At 38.9% G+C, this 19915-nt stretch overlaps 1 pseudogene; it reads left to right on the top strand.

Moving 5' to 3' along the window:
* Positions 1-1489: 1489 nt before the first annotated feature.
* Positions 1490-19915, top strand: part of LOC144380405 (ATP synthase F(0) complex subunit k, mitochondrial pseudogene) — a 30802-nt pseudogene continuing 12376 nt past the window's right edge.

The following is a 19915-nucleotide window of genomic DNA, read 5'->3' as shown; positions in this document are numbered from 1 at the left end:
CTCAAACAATCAAACCTTATACCTAAAGGAACTAGAAAAAGAAAAAGAAACAAAATCCAAAATTAGTAGAAGGAAGGAAATAATAAAAATTTGAGCAGAAATAAATAAAAGAGACAAAAATTAATAGAAAAGATTAATGAAACTAAGAGCTAGTTATTTGAAAAGATGAGCAAAATTGATAAATTTTTAGCGGGACCCATCAAGAAAAAGAGAGGGCCCAAATAAATAAAACTAGAAATGAAGGAGGAGACTTAGCTGATATCACAGGAATACAAAGAATCATAAAAGACAACTACAAATAATTATACACCAACAAATTGTCTGTGTTTTAGAATAAACTTTAATCATCATTGTGGCCTTTTCACTCTGGCTAGGAACCAGCAGTCACCTATGTGTCACCTTATTCTCTGGATATATAATTTGTATTTAGAGCTGAGAATAGGGTAAATTTTGAGAGGAAGAGTGTGAAGGTAGAAGACTTCCCTGTACATTATTCAGTGAGAAACTGCTACCAGGTCAGGGGAGATCCAGGTTTTGTCACACCGAAAACATTTAAAATATGGGGTGAGGTTGGGGTTCTTTAAGATATAGAATACAAAATTACATGCACAAAAATTGGAATAGGGTTTGGGAGGGGCCTATAAGGTGAGGAGCCCTGAAATTGACGTTTTATTATCTTCATGGTAAATCTACCCCAACTGTGAATGGGTCAGGAGAAAGCCAACCTTTGTTGATCTCTCTATTTGTACCCTTTCTAGTTATTTTTCTGCCCTGGGCTTCAGCAGTGTTTTACTCCCTTAACATCCTCCCCTTTCTGAATATCATGTTGGTCCGAACACTTTAGTTATGTCCCAGAAATGTTTGGCCGTAACTCATGAACCTGTACTATTAAGACAATAGAAATTTTAGCTGCTTTACACCTGGAAGTCTTTTCTCCCTGTTAGCCATCGTGTATCATTTCTGCTTCCCATTCCCTTGTTCTTTATTAATGTAGTAACCCTATAGCTAAATTTGCTGAGATAGTCCCAGTTTATGCCTGTTCTCCTGGTGTAAGTGTTAAAACTGCCTCCTTTCTGGAGCCCCAGGGAACCAAAAAGTCCTAGGGCCATAGCATAGAGGGAGGAACTTGGTAAAGAGACCTGAGGAAGTTGTTTTTGAACTCCTAGGTTTACCCTCCACCTGGGCATACATAGATCTGATGTTAGTTACCAAAGGCTTTATGGACTGACCTAACAGATAGACCTCCACCCAGGTCCCAAACTAATCACTGGGTGGTGCCCTTGAGGGATAGTTCTAAATAACCTGCAAAGCCTTCAACAACTGCCCTGACTTTGGTACCACAGCCCACAGAAGGTAGGTTGAAACTTGCAGCCTGAATCAAATGAGGTCAAGTACATGCTATCACAAAAATATCCTAGCCCAGGAGGGGTAGCTGCATACATTGAAGGACACAACCAGCAGAATTGGTGCCTTTTGCGAAATTGAAATCATGGCAGGTCTAGAAACTAATGCCCAATTCCATTTCACAGGTATCAAAAAATATTTCAACTCTTATACTCTCACAGACAGAATAGGTACTGGACACATACAGAGGCATTGCTTTGATGTTATTATACTTCAAGTTAAGGTCAGAAAAAACACCAGCTGTGAGAACAACATCAACGAATTTTAAACTGTACCTCATCTGTTAAGTTTTCATGCCTGGAGAAGCTAATGTCAGCTCATCATGTGATACTGAATTTATACAATAAATTGTGAACCTGGAAAAAATCCCTAGCCCATTCAAGCACCTACTAAAAAAATACCAACATCCTTTATAGAATTTAAACAAGACCTCGTCTCATAATATAATATTCAAAATGTCCAAGAAACAATCCAGAATTACTCAGCATATGAAGAACCCCAGAAATCTCAACTCACATGGAAAAAGACATTCAACAGGTGCCAACAAGATGACACATATAATGGAATTTTCTGACAGACTTTAAAGCAGCTATAATAAAAGTGCTAGAAAGACCAATCACAAACACTCTTGAAATGCATGTTAAAAATATCTGCAAAAAAATAGAGTATATAAATGGAAAGTTTAGGACTGAAAAACACAACTGAAATTTAAAAACCTCACTTGATATACTCAATAGTAGAATAGAGGAGACAGAGGAAAGAGTTAGTGAACTTGAAAATATATTAATAGAAATTATCAAGTCTGGGGGCGCCTGGGTGGCTCAGTTGGTTAAGCCACTGCCTTCAGCTCAGGTCATGATCCTGGAGTCCCAGGATCGAGTCCCGCATCGGGCTCCCTGCTCGGCAGGGAGTCTGCTTCTCCCTCTGACCCTCCCCCCCTCATGCTCTCTCTCTATCTCATTCTCTCTCTCAAATAAATAAATAAAATCTTTAAAAAAAAAAAAAGAAATTATCAAGTCTGAACAACGTGTAGAAAAAAAAGATTAAAAGAATTAAAGGAGCCAAATGGACCTGTGAGTTTACAATAAAATGTCTAACATTCGTGTCATTGGAGTTCTAAAAAAAGAGTATGGTGTTGAAATATACTTGAAGAAATAATAGTTTAAAACTTCCCCAGTCCTACAAAAGACCTACAAATTCAAGAAATTGAATAAACCCCAAACAGGGTAAACCCCAAAAATTCAAGAGTAGAAACATTATAATCAAAAATCAAACAGCTCAAAACCAAAGACAAAGAAAATCTTGAAAGCAGACAGAAAAACGAGGCATTGCCTATAGAACAATTATTTAAATGACAATGGATTTCTCTACCAGGGAAGGGCAAATCGAAACCACAATGAGATATCACTCACACATGTCAGAATAGCTAGAATCAAAAAGATAAGAAATTACAAGTTTTGGCAAGGATGTGTAGAAAAAGGAACCCTCATGCACTGCTGGTGGGAATGCTAATTGGTGCAGCCACTGTGGAAAAAAGTATGGACATTCCTCAAAAAACTGAAAATAGAATTATTGTGTGATCCAGTAATTCTGCTACTGGGTATTTACCTAAAGAAAACAAAAACACTAATTCAAAAAGATATGTGCATCCCTATGTTTATTGCAGCAGGATTTACAATAGCCAAGATAGGGAAGGAACCCATGTCCATCCATAGATGAATGGATAAAGAAGACGTACATATTTCTACAATGGACTATTACTCAGCCATAAAGAAGAACGAAATCTTGCCATTTGCAACAACATGTATGGACCTAGAAGGTCTAATGTTAAGTGAAATAAGTCAAACAGAGAAAGACAAGTACCATATGATTTCACTCATATATGAAATTTAAGAAACGAATGAAGAAAAAAAAGAGACACAAGAAAACCACTCTTAAATACAGAGAACAATCATGATTGCCAGAGAGGAGGCAGGTGGGGCGATGGGTGAAAAAGATAAAGAGAATTAAGAGTACACTTATAATGATGATCAATGAGTAATGTATACAATTGTTGGATAATTATATTGTATACTTGAAACTAATATAATACTGTATGTTAATTATACTTCAATAAATATAAATAACAAAATAAAAATAAATAGAGGACAGTTCCTCATTAAAAACCATGGTGGCCAGAAAAACAGGGATAGAACCTTTTATAAATGCTGCAAGAAAAGAACTGTCAATTCAGTATTCTTTATTCAGAGAAAATATCCTTCAAGAATACAGGTAAAATAAAGACATTCTTAGATGAAGGAAAACTCTTAAAAAAATTGCTAAAGCAAGTTCTTCAGATAGAAAGGAAGTGATACCAAGGGGGAAAGCTGGAACATCAGGAATGAAGGAAGAACACCAGCATTTGTGAATATATGAGAAACAGAGAGGGAAGATAGAAATTACCAGTATCTGAAAGAGAGGCTATCACTAAAAACCCCACAGACATGGAAAGGCTTAGAGAACATTATAAACAGCTCTGTGAACAATTTAGGTGAAATGCACCAGTTCCTTGAAAACCACAAATCATCAAAACTCACCCAATGTGAACTATATAATTTGAATAGGTCTATAACTATTAAATATATGGAACAAATCATAATCTGTATCTTGATTATACATAATCTGTATCTTGAAAACTACAAAAAGCTGAGAAAGAAATCGGAAAAGACCTAAATACATGGAAAGACATACTGTGTTCCTGGATTGGAAGACACAACAAATTAGGGATCTTAATCTTCCACAAATTGCTCAGTCATTTTACAACAATACTAATAAAAATTCCAGCAGTATTTTTTTTGTAAAAATAGGCAAACTGATTCTAAAATTTCTATAAAAGGAAAATGAAGTAGAATAGTTAAAACAACTTTGAAAAAGAAGAATAAATATGATTTCACTCATATGTGGAATTTAAGAAACAAAAGAAATAGCAAAGGGGAAAAAAAAAGAGAGGGAGGCAAACCAAGAAACAGACTCTTAACTATAGAGATGGTTACCAGAGGGAGAGGTGGGCAGGGGGATGGGTGAAATCAGTGATGGGGATTAAGGGGGGCACTTGTGATGAACACTGGGTGATGTATGGAAGTGTGAATCACTATATTTTACACCTGAAAGTAATACTACACTGTATGGTAATGAATTGGAATTTAAATTAAAACTTTAAAAAAGAAGAAGAAAATAGGAGGAATAATTCTAACTGATATTAAAGCTTGCTCGATAGCTACAGTAATCAAGAAAGTGTGGTATTGGAGGGTAGATAGATACATAGAGCAATAGACAGAATAGAGTCCAGAAAAAGACAAACATGGCTGTTAAGTTTTGACAACAGTTTACAGAGAAGCTGGTGGTTGCCAGAGGGGAGGGGGAAGAAGGATTGGGCAAAACGGGTGAAGGGGAGTGGGAGACACATGTTTCCAGTTATAGAACGAGTAAGTCATGGGAAATAAAAGGCACAGCACTGAAAATATAGTCAATGATATTTTAATAGTGTTGTGTGGTGACAGATGGGAGCTACACTTGTGAGCAGAGCATAACGTGTAGAGTTGGTGAATCACTATGTTGTACACCTGAAACTAATGTCACATTGTGTGTCAACTATACTCGAATAAAAAATTTTTAATGGATCATAGATTTAAATATAAACATAAAATTATAAAACCTTTAGAAGAAAACATAGGAGATCATCTTTGTGACATGAGTTTAGGTGAAGACTTCTTAGACATGACACCAAAAGTACAGTTCGCAGAAGAACGAATTAAAAAATTGAAGTTTATCAAAATTAAAGTTTTTGCTCTGTGAAAGACACCGTTAAGGAGAAAAAAAGTTAAGTTATAGACTGGGAGAACATATTCTCAAATCTTATATCTGACAAAGGGCACATATCCAGAATATATAAAGAACTCTCAAAACTCGGCAATAAGAAAGTGGTGACAAAATGGGCAAAAGCCTTGAGCAGACATTTTACCCAAGAGGATGTAAGGGTAGCAAAAAAAATAATAATAATTTGAAAAGATGTTCAATGTTATTAGTCATTAGGGAAATGCAAATGATCACTGCAATGAGATAACATTACATAACTATTAGAATGGCTAAAATAAAAAATACTGACATTATCAAGTGATGATGAGGATGTATAACAACTGGAACTCTCACACTCCTCTGGTGGGAATACAAAATGGTACGGCCACTCTGAAAAATGGTTTGACAGTTTCTCAAAAAGTTAAACACTTACCATATGACTGAGTTATACAACTCCTGGGTATTTACCTGAGGGCAAAAATTGGCAATCTTTTTCTGTAAAGAGGTAGATCGTCATTATTTTAGCTATTGCAAGTCTTACAGTCTCTGTCACAACTATTGAGTTCTGCTGTGATAATGCAAAAGCAGCCAGAGGTGATATGTAAATGAATGAGTGTGGCTGTATTCCAATGAAACATTATTTATGAACACTGGTCATAAACCAGATTTGACATGAGTGCTGTATGTAATTTGCTAACTCCTGCCCTAAAGAAATGAAAACTCATGTTCACACAAAAACCTGCATGTGACTGTTTAAAGCAGCTTTATTTATAATTGCTAAACACTGGAAAGAATCTAAGTGTCCTTCAGTAGGTGAATGGATAAACACACTGTGGTATAGTCAGTCATTCAGTGGAATACTACTCAGTAACAAAATAATTAACTATTGATAAACAAAAAACTTGGATGGATCTCAAGGGAAATGTGCTGAATATCGAAAGCCAATATCAAGGTTACGTACTGTATGATACCATTTATATGCCATTCCCCAGAAAACACAACTATAGTGATGAGAACAGATCAGTTATTGCCAGGGGGGCAGGTGTGGGGGCCAATGTAGCTACAAAGACATAGCACAGGGAATTTATTGAGATGTTCTGTATACTGATTGTGGTGCTGCTAACACACATTTATGCATATGTTAAGATTCATAGAATTTTCTCATGCTAAAATTTTACACCAATGAAAAAAGCTCATTTTACTTTATGATAATTTAAAAAATACAACACAGATAAAATAAAAAGTTTCCCCTTTCTCCCTTAAAGTATCCCAGTTTGGATGATAAATTATTTGGTTAGCCCATTTATCAACTCTTTCACAACAGTGCTATCCCCTCCTAATGTTGTTCCTCATTTACAGATGAGCAAGCGGAGTTCCACAGTTAGGCAATTATAGGATGGTTGTGCTGAGGGCTGAACCTGTGATATCTGAATGCAAAGCTTGAGCTTCAGCTATAAGGCTATCGAGCCTCCCATCAGGTGGCTTTTGACTAGATCAGCTGTCTCCATGCTGTTGGTCTGATGACATCAGGTCATCCTTTTGGGTGAAACTTATCATTGAGTTCTGAAGTAAGTTGAGCCAGGAGGACCTCTCTGAGGAGTTAACATTGCAGGCCTAAGTGAAAGGAGGAAGTGAACCATGTGAATTTCAATGGTAATGTGCATTATAGGTATAGGATTTGTGCAACATTTGAGGCAGGATCAGATCTGTGTGTTTACCAAGTGACAAGAAGGTCAGTGTGACTCGGACAGAAAGGGAGGGTCGTAGGATAAACCCTCAGAGAAGTAGACCGTTCCCAGGTCATGTAGAGCTTTGCAAGTCATGATGGGGACTTCGGATTTTAAGTGGGGTATATTGGAAAACCAAGGAAGAATTCTAAATAGGGAAGTGATTCTTCTGGCTTATGTTTTTGAAATACCACTCTGCACTGTAGGGGGGCAAGTGTGAAAGTGGGGACCGGGGAGTGGGGTGCAGTTAGGAGGTTATGGCCATATCCTCGGCTGGTGATGAGGATGACCTAGGGTAGGGTGGTAACTGTGATTTATGAGAAGCAATGAGATTCACAATATAGTTTGAAGTCAGCTTGACAGGATTTGCTGATGGGTTAGATAAGGAGTCTAAGAGAAAGAGATGTTTTCAAAGTTTTGTGCTAAGCACTGTAAAAGTCCGATTTCAATGCAGTGACAGAAATAAGAAGTGCTCAAAGTGAGGATGTATTTTGAAGGAAAAAAACCCAATAGGGCTTGATAATAGACTGGAAGAAGGGTAGAAAGAAAAGGGAAGAATTAAAGATGACCCCTAAGTTTTAAGTCTGAACAAATGGGCAAATAGAGTTACTGCATAGTAACGTGTAGGAAACACTGAGGAAGCAGTAGACTTGGGAGGGGAATTAAAAGTTATATTTCTTAATCCAAGTGGAAATATCAAGCAGGTGGTTGCTTATATGAATCTGGCATTCAGGAAAGGTATCAGGGCAGAATATATAAATCTGGGAGTGATCACCATCTAGATAGTCTTTAAAAGTCACAGGACTGGATGAGATCACCTAGGGATAAGGTGTGGATAAAGAAGAGGGCCAGAGACTGTGCTCTTAGGCACTATTATCTAGAGGTCAGGAAGATGAGAGTAGGTTTTCAAATGAAATTGGGAAGGAGCAAGCCAGCAGGGAAAATCTGGAAGCCCAAGTGAAGGGTTTCAAGGAAGAGGATCCTCAAGTGTGTCAAATGTTGCTGAGGGGTCAAGTAAGGTAGGGACTGAAAATTGATCATAGGGCTTGGTATTAAGTAGGTTGGTTACTGGTGACCTTAATAAAAACCTGTTCGGAGTAGAGGGAATAAAACTCTGAGAATAGGAGGTGAGAATGTGGAGACTAACTCTTTCATGCTAGTCCTCTTTCATAAGGGGTGGAATAAAGAGGGGCATGACTTCACATCGATGATTTTTTTAAGTGGGTCCAAATGTAATGTAGTTCACAGTGGATAAGAGTGTCGAGATAATTACCATGTTCCAAGGACACATTGTTAAGGAGCTCTATTATAATTAGAGTTTTAAAATCAATAAAAGTTATTTTCTATCTTGAAAATATAAATGTCGTGTATTAAATGATGAAGCAGAACCAAGTTAATATTTAATTCAATATGAGGATAATCTTTGAGGTCAATTCCATACATTTAAATGAAGCAAAAGACTAGCTCCAAAGGTAGCTTAATAACTTTACATCTTTGAGAGGCATCTCTAAAATCACAGTAGCTGATATAGCTATCTTCAGAGCTAGTCATTTAATACGTGGCATTGACCTACTTTCCTCTTTAATTATTTAAGAGTTAGCTGTTCAGTTGAATTTTGTCCTTGTGATGTGAGGAAGAGGACGGTAACTTGTACGTTTTTTAGTTAAAATTACAGAGTTCATCTAACAAAAGGATCTGTTGCAAATAAATGTAAAATAAATCACTGGATACTGAACTCATTTTTAAAAAACATTGGTTTTCCAGCATGAAGAATTTAGATTACCATTTGATTACCATTTGTTCCCAATTTTTTGATGTTAGAAAAATTGACTTCCAAGTTATGTACTTGAGTAGTAATTTACATCTAGCACACGCAGTTGTGAAGATTGCGATGTCTCCTATTTCATGTTCCCTCAGTAAATATGAAGTGTTTTTGTGGCTCGGATGAAAAGACAGTCATCTTCCCATCAACAACAAGACTGTGTTACCTGCCCAAGTATACCAACTGTACTGTATGATAGGAGGCATTATGATTTCTGTATTTAAAAGCCTGATTTCTTCCCCCTTCCACTCAAGATGACCTACCCCTTGATTCACAGTTGGGTAATAACAAAACATTGCCCGAACTGTCCCAACTGGGACTAGAGCAAGAATGTGACTAGAACAGCAAACACGGTCTCTCCCTTTGCCCAGCACTGACTCAGTCTCTTGTGATTTAGCATAATTGTCTCTTATAAATTAGACAGATATTTTTCTAAGTGAGAAAGAAAAGTTTCATAAAGCCCAGGAATAAAGAAACTGATTCAAACTCTTGTGAGCCATCAGGAACTCTGGTGACAGAAAGCACATACTTATTTTTTTTTTAAGATTTTATTTATTTATTTGAGAGAGAGCAAGAGAGATCACAGAGGGAGAGGGAGAAGCAGAGTCAACGCGGGGCTTGATCCCAGGACCCTGAGATCATGACCTGAGCTGAAGGCAGATACTTAACCAACTGAGCCACCCAGGCGCCCTGACAGAAACCACATAATAAACTTTATCAAGTTGTTTCCAGTTTGATTCTGAAGACAAAGCCAAGTAGAGATGTGTTTTTTAAAAAACAGAGGAATCTTGAAATAAACTCAACCGAGGACAGTTAACTGTAATTAATGATCAGTAAGTCACAGACTCATAGATGTACCTATTTTTTTTAAACCAGTCTTAATACATTTTCTGAAACGGTTCCTTTTCTAAAACAACCAACCATGATCTCAATCCTGGCGGGGGGCATGCTAACTTCTCTAGTATAACTCAAAGTCTTCATAAATGTCAATTAATATGAAATTTTTATAATATCAAAATTCTTAGTACATAGCAAGCATGATATTGAAATGAATAAATTGTAACTATGTACAAAATTATTTTTTAATTCTCATTTTCTTCTCTAAGATGTTTTGAGTGTCAGAGGATGAGTATGGGTCAGCAATTGACATGAAATAGGTAGAATTTGGATATAAGTTAGAGAGAAGCAAAAATAATGATCAGAATGAGGTCTTGGGAAGTCAGTACTTGGAAGAAAGAGACTGTGTTCTCCCCCCAAAAAGGCAGGGTTTGAATTTTATTTTATTATGCTTGTTTGTGGAATACAAAAATGAATATAATACCATCAAATAGCATTGAAAATACGCAAGCAAATCAGCAAAATGTGTGTAACGGCAGAAAAAAAGACAAAGAGGTGAAAAGTAAAATAAGCACATGGAACATAGCCCAAGAGGCTCTGTGTAGTATGTTCTTGCAAGAGATAGACCACCCATTGGGCTCTGTGCTCCCCTGCAGAAAAGGCAAAGATGTAACACAGTAAATCACATCATACGGACAAGTTTTGTACAAGTCATACCGTTTCCTAGTATTGAGGCCAGAGAAATAGGGTGCTATGTTACACAATTATCAATGCCCTCAACAATCTCCTTTCAGTGAATATAGCAGTGGATTTCATAGGGTCGCTTCTTTTAACTTTCCTTATTGAGTGACTGTGAGATAATATCAAAGAACATTCAAGAGAAGCATTTCTAAGAGATACTGAAACAACATGGGGCAGGAATGTCTCATGCTTAGTCTGACACAATATAGAATAAGGATTTTATTTTATTTATTTATTTTTTTAAAGATTTTATTTATTTATTTGACAGACACAGTGAGAGAGGGAACACAAGCAGGGGGAGTGGGAGAGGGAGAAGCAGGCTTCCCGCCAAGCAGGGAGCCTGATGGGGGGCTCGATCCCAGGACCCTGGGATCATGACCTGAGCCGAAGGCAGATGCTCAATGACTGAGCCACCCAGGTGCCTCTAGAATAAGGATTTTAACCTGTACTGTCCAGTATAGTGGCCATTAGCCATGTGAGGCTATTTACATTTATAGTTAATTTAATAAAAATTAAAGGCAATTAAAAACTCAGTTCCTCAGTTATATGAGCCACATTTCAAGTTCTCAGTGGCCATTTGTGCCTGATCCTACAATGTTGGACAGCATAGATAAAGAATATTGCCATCATTGTAGAAAGTTCTATTGGACGGTGCTGATAAAAAAGAATGTGCTGAATATCTTTCAGGCAAGCTTGTCTCAGCTAAGCTTGTGATAGTCAGTGAGCAATTGTTAGTTCAAGGTTATGCTCTCATAACCACAAATAGGGCAACAATTGCACATTGTTTGTTAAAGCTAGAACCATAGCTTTAATAAATAATGCAGAGGTCTTACTGATTTCCTCCTGGGACAGAAATGAATGGTGGTGGGCTTAATGCTTATTGAACAAGGCTGGAGAAAGGCAGTTTGTAGTAATAAAAAGAACAAGATGACACAATAAGAAACAGTCTAAAGAGTTGGAGAAGATACTTTACAGTTGCTCAGAGACATGAGAATACAAAGAACAATTATCTTTCTGTCATGAATCTGTGCCCTCCAGTCCTTCAAAATGCTATGAGCTTGAAGTATTGACTATATATCTTAGTAGTTTTAAACAGTGATCATTATCCTCACTTCTAGAAGTTTTATCATCCACCTAGGCAGAATATCTTAGAATATCAGGAATACAGAATCTGGAGATCTGTTGCAACTGATTTTGTCACAAACTCATCAGAATTTATAAGCTTAGATAATACTTGAAATTATTTACTTTGTCTAGCATGTTTTCCACAAAACATTGTTGCAATCCTTTTGGTATCAGCTTTGTACCTATTTTATAAAATACTTAAGCAAAAATGGCATGGTCTCATTGCTTCTACCTTTGTTGTCTTATAAATATTCTCAACATAGCAATCAGGGTGATCCTCTATAAAAGTATATCACGATCATAGCACTCCTGCGTTCAAAGCATTGTGATGGCTCCCACCTCACTTGGAATAAATGCCAAAGTCCCTATAACGGCCCATCATGCCCTCCATAATCAGCCCTCTTCCATCTCTCGCCTCCTCTCCTACCATTCACTCTGGGCTCAGTCAGCTCCGACCACCCTGGCATCTCTGTTCTTTTTCAAACATGACATATGTGATCCTACCTCAAGGCCTTTGCTTTTGCTGTGCATGTTGTCTGAGCCGTTCTTCCATAAGACATCATGTGGTTAACTCCATCGGCTCCTTTAAGTCTTTGTATGAGCCTCATCTTCTTAATGAGGTCATCTCTATTCGGTGTCCCCACCTGCCCACCCCCGCACAGCCCCCTAACCATTGTACTCCCCAGCCTCCATCCCTCACTCTACTTTTATTTTTTCTACTGTACTTACCCTATAATACATTATAATGCTATATAATTGATTTCTTTTTTCTTTTTAAAATTTTTTAATTTTTTTAATTTTTTAAAAAGATTTTATTTATTTATTTGACAGAGAGAGACACAGCGAGAGGGAACACAAGCAGCGGGGGTGGGAGATCGAGAAGCAGCCTTCCTGCCGAGCAGGGAGCCTGATGTGGGGCTCGATCCCAGGACCCTGGGATCATGACCTGAGCCGAAGGCAGACGCTTAACGACTGAGCCACCCAGGTGCCCCTGATTTCTTTTTTTTTTAATTTCCTTTTATTAGTTATGTTAATCACCATACATTACATCATTAGTTTTTGATGTAGTGTTCCATGATTCATTGTTTGTGCATAACACCCAGTGCTCCATGCAGAACGTGCCCTCTTTAATACCCATCACCAGGCTAACCCATCCCCCCACCCCCTCCCCTCTGGAACCCTCAGCTTGTTTCTCAGAGTCCATAGTCTCTCTTAGTTCATCTGTATAATTGATTTCTGTCTTACCTTCATTGTTATCTATCTTGTCCATCTAGAATTTAAGTTCCACAAAGACAGAGCTCTGTCTTCCGTTCACTGATGTATCTGCAGCACTAAGGAGAGTGCGTGGCACACAATAAGCACTAAAAAAATATTTGCTGACTGAATACATGACATCGTAAGCATTCCCATTAGAATTCCTTTCTAAACATAAAATTCCTCCAGTTTCAACACTGGTTTCTAGCCATTTCCAGATGTCAGGTCACAAAATTGTATAATTTCATAGTTGAAAAGGCTCTCAGCAATAATGTAGCCTAATCACACCTTTATGTGTGTAAGTAAACCGTGACCCAGAGAGATGAAGTGACAGCACAAGGCCAACAAGCTAATTTACAGCAGAGCCATAGGACTACAGATTCTTAATCTGTCTACAAATTAGGATTTTCCAACACTGGATATACTCGAAAGAATACGCCACCTAGAGTTACACCAGAAGAGAGATGCTAGCATATTTTCACCTACAGCAGCACACTGCAATAAGTGTGTATCCTCATCAGCAGCATCAACTTGAATGCATACATTTAAGAGTCTTCCCTTAAAATAGTCCTATAAAAATAGTAAAATAAAAGAGTCACATAACTTTAGAAATATATCATATAACCCCTCACCAAACTATAGTTTTTAAATATAGTGAGTGCTTCACTTAGAGTAAAAAAAAAAAAAAGTGTGTCCAGAAAAAAAATTAGGATCTAATCATAAAAACATAAATTAAACCTTGATCATTTTCTATTTCCTTTATATTTTCTGTCACCTGGGCTCTACTTTATCCCCGTGCTGACAGCTGTAGTCTTAATGTGCATCTTTGAGAAAATAGGTGCTTTTTGGTCCAAACCACTTTTATCTTTGGCTTATTAGAAGCATCCATATATCATAGCCTGGGGAAAGAAGATAAAATAGGGCATCTTTCTTGCATATAAATCATGGCTTGTGGATCATCGCTGTTAATTAAAAATCCTTGCAAGGCTAAATTCAACGTGATGGAAGTTTAGGACATCCTTGCTAAAGGACAAACCTGGAAGGCAAAGTATCTTCAAATTTCTCTAAGAAAGAAACTAGGATTGGGTCATGATGAAGCCTGGCTCTGGAGTGAGGATTACCATTTCTGGTGCATTCTCGACTGCACCCTGATTTGTTGCCGACTGGATGTCGTGTTACTTTTTTGTTCCAGTGGCGTTTGCCTGTTTCACTCTTGGGTGGCAACATTATCATTTCAGCATTACCTAGCACAGGAAAGACACAGCCTTGATCATACAATGTGTGAATTTTACAAGGTCAAAACCAAATAAGCAGAATTTTCACCATCCTGTTTTAGTGACATATTCAAAAAAGAGGTGCATCAGCCTTGAGTCTGGCTTGCATGGTTATTTTATACCCTTAACGCATAGAGAATGGTGAGTATGGGTGTCTTTGCGAGTATGAATGGATATTTATTTTAGGGTTGTGATTACTTATGCTCCTGGTTGGTGCCAGTCAGGTCAATAGGATTATATTCCAGAAATTGATTTTTCCCCCAATGAGTAAATAATGAAGCAGTTTAACCTCATCTGCTTCCTAATCTGAAACCTTTCACTGGTACCGTGAGGAAAAGCAGCTGCCTCAGCTTGTGATGTGCTCATGCGCAAGGCCAATAAACACCTTTGGGTTTTATATGAAGGTCAAGGGAAGCTGATCATGTGGGAAATGTGTACAGTTGAAGTGCATCTTCTGTTCCTTGCACCCATCACTCCTGGCTTGCAGAGATGTCTCCACCTATGTTAAAGGGAGAGCACAATCCTGCATTAATCATGGGCATGGTTGCTGCCCCGAGAATTTCTCTTTCATTTATTTTAATTTAAGTGTTTATTCAGATACTGGCATGGAAAGAAAACAGTACTTAGCTGGAAATGAAAATAAAAAGAGAAGTGGAAAGTAGTAATTGCCTAGATTATGAATTATCTGGGCTTGCTTTATACAATGCCCGGTTGTTTTATTGCGGCACAGTCTGTGGCCTCTCAAAGGACCCTAACGCACCTGGAAATCAAAATTAGCCTTCGAGATTTGACTCTCTTGTCATAGATGAAATCACCTAGCAGTCAAAATCGTCCTGCTTGCTTTCTTCACGATTCACGTGGCTAATAATAATGACGGTATCCAACATGAACACACATTTACTGCACGCCAGGCAGGGCACTGACACTTTACTCGCATTATCTCATCTAATTCTTTTAGGATCGGGCATCTAGCTGGCAGTGGCTTCAGAAATCAAGGTCAGGCCGTTCAATTCCAGAATCCGGGTGTTTGGGCGGTGGACTTCACAGCCTCCTGTCCCCGTAGTTACTGATACGCAACAACAATCATTATCCTCCACGCCATTCATTCGCTGGTTATACCTCCTTGTACATAGAGGACTGTTTTAGAGAGGTACCTTTGGGAGCTTCCCATTCATTTGAGGAAATAAAAGATAAAAGGGCTGGAAAGTGCTACAAAAAGTGATAACTTAGTTGAAAATTATTTTTCATTTCCTTCCCTAATGTTTTAAAAATTGGTGCTATCTTTCCTGTATGATAAAATTTAGAACTTTGATGCAATTTGGATTATGCCTTTATTTTTAGTTGTCTGAGATTGTTAATGAAAAAGATGCTTATGATATTTAAAATTTAAAAATAGGTAAGTCTGTCTTTTCTAGCAGGCAATATTTCGATATATGGGGTTGATGTTAAGTGGCTTTGCATGAGGAGACTGTAAGTTCTGTGAGGAGAAATGTGTAAGCAGTCTTAACAAAAATACTTTTCTCATTTATTCCCCCAAACATTTGTGAGGTACCCACTGAATACCAGATGAAGTGCTGAGCACTAAGACCTATCAGTTTTTGGTTAATTCCTTCTCTTAACTACTCCCCAAAACCATTAGACTTCAAATTTGAAGATACTTTGCCTTCCAGGTTTGTCCTTTAAATTTTCTGATGATTTGTCTTCTTTCCCACTAGACACCGTGAGAGCAGGAAGCATGTCTACTATGTTCAGTAGACAATGCCAAGTGCCTAAGACAGTATCTGGCACCTGAGTCCACAGCTAGACCCACTTTTTCCTGTCTCCATTGTAGTTAGGTGTGAACATGTGTCTGAGTGATGGTCAATGGAATGTAAGCCAACGGGCTAGGTGACTTCCAGGACTGGCCCACAGAGACCTACCACTCATGATCCTTTCTCTTTCTCTATCCATGAACTAAATGTAGAAGACTCTGAAGACTTCAGGGAAAGCCTACCTATAAGATGGAAAGAGCTTTGGTCCTTGACTGGAACACAGCTACCTCTCCCTCTCATCAATCCTCACTGGAGTGAGAAAAAAATAATTTTTTGTTGTGTTAAGCCAGAATTTTCCAGGTTTATATGTTGCAGAAGCTGGGCTTATTTACCTTAAGTAATACAGGGGAATGAATGAGCATACCTGTCATCAAGGGGTTCTCAGATTAATTCTTTGGCTTTGGAAATATCTTTCTCTTTCCTATTTGAAGAGCTTTTTAGGCATCACTGGGTAGTTGAAAAGATGAAAGATATTTTTATGATAGTTGCACAAAATGTGCTCAGGGAAACTGTGTGGGAGTGTTCTAATGGGAATCTGAAAATCATTTGCCTCCACATGTGTCAAATAAGCCAGTCCCAAAGGGTATGAAAATAAAAGACAAAATTCATGCCCTCAGGGAACTTGCATTCTAGTGGGGAGGAGAGGAAGGTTAGTAGAAACTTACAACTCTGTCTTATGATTCCTCAAGCAATCCTCTCCTTTCCATGCCTTCTCCCAGACAGTCCTGCCTGTGGTTTTATCATCTGTATGTTGACAGCTTTCAGTGTATGTCCCTACCCCAGAATGCTTCCTCTGAGATCCACGGAGGTATACTCACTGCTTATCTGACATCTTAATTGGATGTATCACCAACATCTCAAAGTCACCATGTCCAAAAGTGAACTTGGAATGGGCCCTCACCAAGCCTGCTTCTCCTCTGGTGTTCTCAACACACAAAGTGGTACCACCATCCCCCCTCCACAGTTGTGCAAGCCCCAAATTCATTATTCATTCCTGACACTCTCGTTTTCCTCATTCCTTATCTCGTCTCAACCATGGAGTCCTGTCAGTTTTACCTTCTCAGTATTTCCCCAGTCCTTACAGTCCTCTCCATCTTGGCCTCTGTTTTATTCTAAGCACATAGCAAATGCTACCAAACTATCTGTGCCATATATATTACAATCCATTTTTTATCCATTACCCATAGTGCATCTGGAATGACATTTTAAAAATAGAAATATGATTATGTATTCTCTTAATTGAATGCCCTTTGATGATACCCCATTTCCATAGGGGAGAAGAGAATCCTTAACAATTCCAGTATCCTTGAATTTTCTGGCCTCCATTTACCTCACCACTGCCATCTCACACCGATCTCTCTCCATGGCTCCATCACCCTGGCCCATTTCTCAAATGTGGGCCATGCTTCTTGCCATAGCAAGGTGTTCTCTCACCTGGAATGCTCTCCCCGTTCTATTCTGTGTTAGCGTAGAAATCATACCCAAGGGAATCTGGCCCTGCCCTTCTGCTATATATCAGGTTCCTTTCCTTCTTCTTACACAATAACTTATAATTGCAATTAAATATATCATTATAATTCGTTATTTAATTATGGCCTCCCCTGTTCAACCATATGCTCTGTGAGAACAAGAGAGAAGGCCTATTTGTTGACTGCTATCTTCCTAGTGCTTAGTATGTGTCTGGCACAGGAAGATACTCAATAAATATGTGCTAATTAGGGGTGCCTGCGTGGCTCAGTTGGTTAAGCGTCCGATTCTTAGTTTCACCTCAGGCTGTGATCTCAGGGTCATGAACTCAAGCTCCGTGGCAGGTTCCGCACACAGCATGGAGTCTGCTTCAGAATCTCTCCCTCTTCCTCTGCCCCTCCCCCTTCTCATTCTCTCTCTCTCTCTCTCAAATAAATAAATAAAATCTTTAAATACGTGTTTAATTAATTAAACACATAATGCAATATGGACACTGCAGGAAAAGAAGAACTAACCATAGTAGGGGCATCAGAGATGCCTTGTCTGAGCTTCTTTAGAAAGGATCAGTAGAACTCGGCCAATCAAAGATGATTAAGATCTTCTTGGGAAATATACCTGAGGCACTCGCTGTAAGTCAGCCATATTGGTAAGCATTTTACATGCGCTACTCCATTTTACATTTGAAGAAGCTGAAGCGCAAAGAAATTGAAGAATTGCCCAAAGTGATAGAGCGAGGATTTATATCCAGATGTTTTGATTTCAGAGGCCCTGGGATATTACAGCTGTAGGCCTTTCTCTGTGAGAGAACTTCAGAATTTAAAAAACAACAACAACAATAACCTATAAAACTCAGCAGAAGCACGGCTCTGGTTTCAGGCCCTATCCTCTAAGAGCCCAGAAGCAGATTCAGAATCCTTGGAACTGTGGCAGACTGAGCGTTGGAGCTGTGGGTGCTGTGATGGCCTGCCTGAGGGCGCTGTGGATTGGGGGCGTCTGGCTGGCTGAAGTGGACCATGGTATGACTGGCCTGCTGGGAAGAGACAGGCCGCCCCTGGGACAAGCAGCGGGGGCGGGGAGGGCAGGTGAGTGAGTGTTCTCTGCTCCTCGAGTCAGTGGAATTGAGATAAGAGTCAGCCTCAGCCTCAGCTTGTACGTTCTCATCAAGAAAATGACCTCACGCAAAATCACTCTGGAACACATCTCCCAAGTGGGAAATCTCTGCGAAAGGGACAGGGTCCTCTTCTAGGGAAGGAGACAGTGAGGATGAGTAACTCTCTTTGGGAATAAGAAGGCAAGGTTAGAAGTGAAAATGACTCCAGCTCTGCTTGGCTTTCAGTTTTTCCCTGTAATTTATTTTCCTGGCAGAGATTCTGGACTATTAAAGCCTCAAGAGATAGGGAGAAATGGTCTGTTCCAGGATTCACCTGGATATTGCATAAGCAGTATCTGCACTTCCTACCGCTTCCCGTGCCCTGTTTGCCAAGTTCAGGGGCCAAGAATGCCCTCCCTTTGTAGTTTGTATAGATTTCTCCAACAGGTCTAATTTTTCCACTGTTTCCAGACACAGAGGATAGTGATTCCTTAAGTCAGTCCTCTTCCCTCCACCTCCACAAGTTCAATAACTCCTGTCAGCCACTATGGATTTTTGAGATGTCAGGGGAGGAGTTCCAACTTTAACTGTCCATGAGATTGTATCAGGCCTCTTTGAAACACTGGTCTGGCAGTGTGTGGGTAATGACCCAGTTACAGTATTATTGGATATGGTTTTAACAAAAAGCTTTTGAAAGACATTTGGCAAAGACTAACTCTTTCTGTAAAGCTCAACTGGAAATAAAGCGAAGTTCATTCCTCCCGTGGCCTTGTTCACTCCTAGGTCACTAAACATTCTTTTACGTTAAAGGATGTCTTTGTTTGTTTGTTCTATTCCTATAGGCGGCATACCAAAAACTATAAGAAAAAAATTCACTTTTTTCCCCCATAACTTAGAGCCCTATGCTGGAATCTGTGGAGAAGGGAAAGGTTTACTGAAACTGGTAGTTTTGTGACAGTGAAATGGTTCTCTCACTGATTCCCATCCAGGGATGATCTATAGACCTAACCAGGCTAGGGGTGGTTGGTACTTGAAAACTGTAGTTTTAAGACATCTCTTATTTCTCACTAGCCAAACATTGTCTGAGAATGACTGTAGCTCTGTGTATCAATTTCATGTCAAATGTATTCAAGTTCATTATGGTTTTTAAAAGCCTCCCTTTCAAGTGATGGTGGCAATTCAATTCAGAGTAATCATGTGCCAGAGAAGTGGTTCTAACTCCATTCCTTTCTAGAAGATGGAGCACAGAGAGTTTATAAGTCTGGAGCTTCCCTGGAAAAATCCAGAATATAATCCATGCTCTAATCTATAGAAAGCAGGCTGTTACCTTGACTTTCCTGGACTAGCTTTCTCTTGACTTACTGAATTGCCTACATCTCTCTTTTACCTTTTATGGAGAGCTGAGCCCAAGAAGAGTTTAATATTCTTGCGTATCTGAATGTGCCGCCCTGCTATCATTTACTGGCTTTACTCCAGGGCTGCGTGTATGGCTGGCCAGTCAGCACATGCACACAAAGGCACTGAGCCCA

The sequence above is a fragment of the Halichoerus grypus genome, chromosome X (assembly GCF_964656455.1).
Source record: "Halichoerus grypus chromosome X, mHalGry1.hap1.1, whole genome shotgun sequence".
Taxonomy (NCBI): Eukaryota; Metazoa; Chordata; class Mammalia; order Carnivora; family Phocidae; genus Halichoerus; species Halichoerus grypus.
Note: the sequence above shows the minus strand (reverse complement) of the source record. Positions and strands in the feature narration are given on the sequence as shown.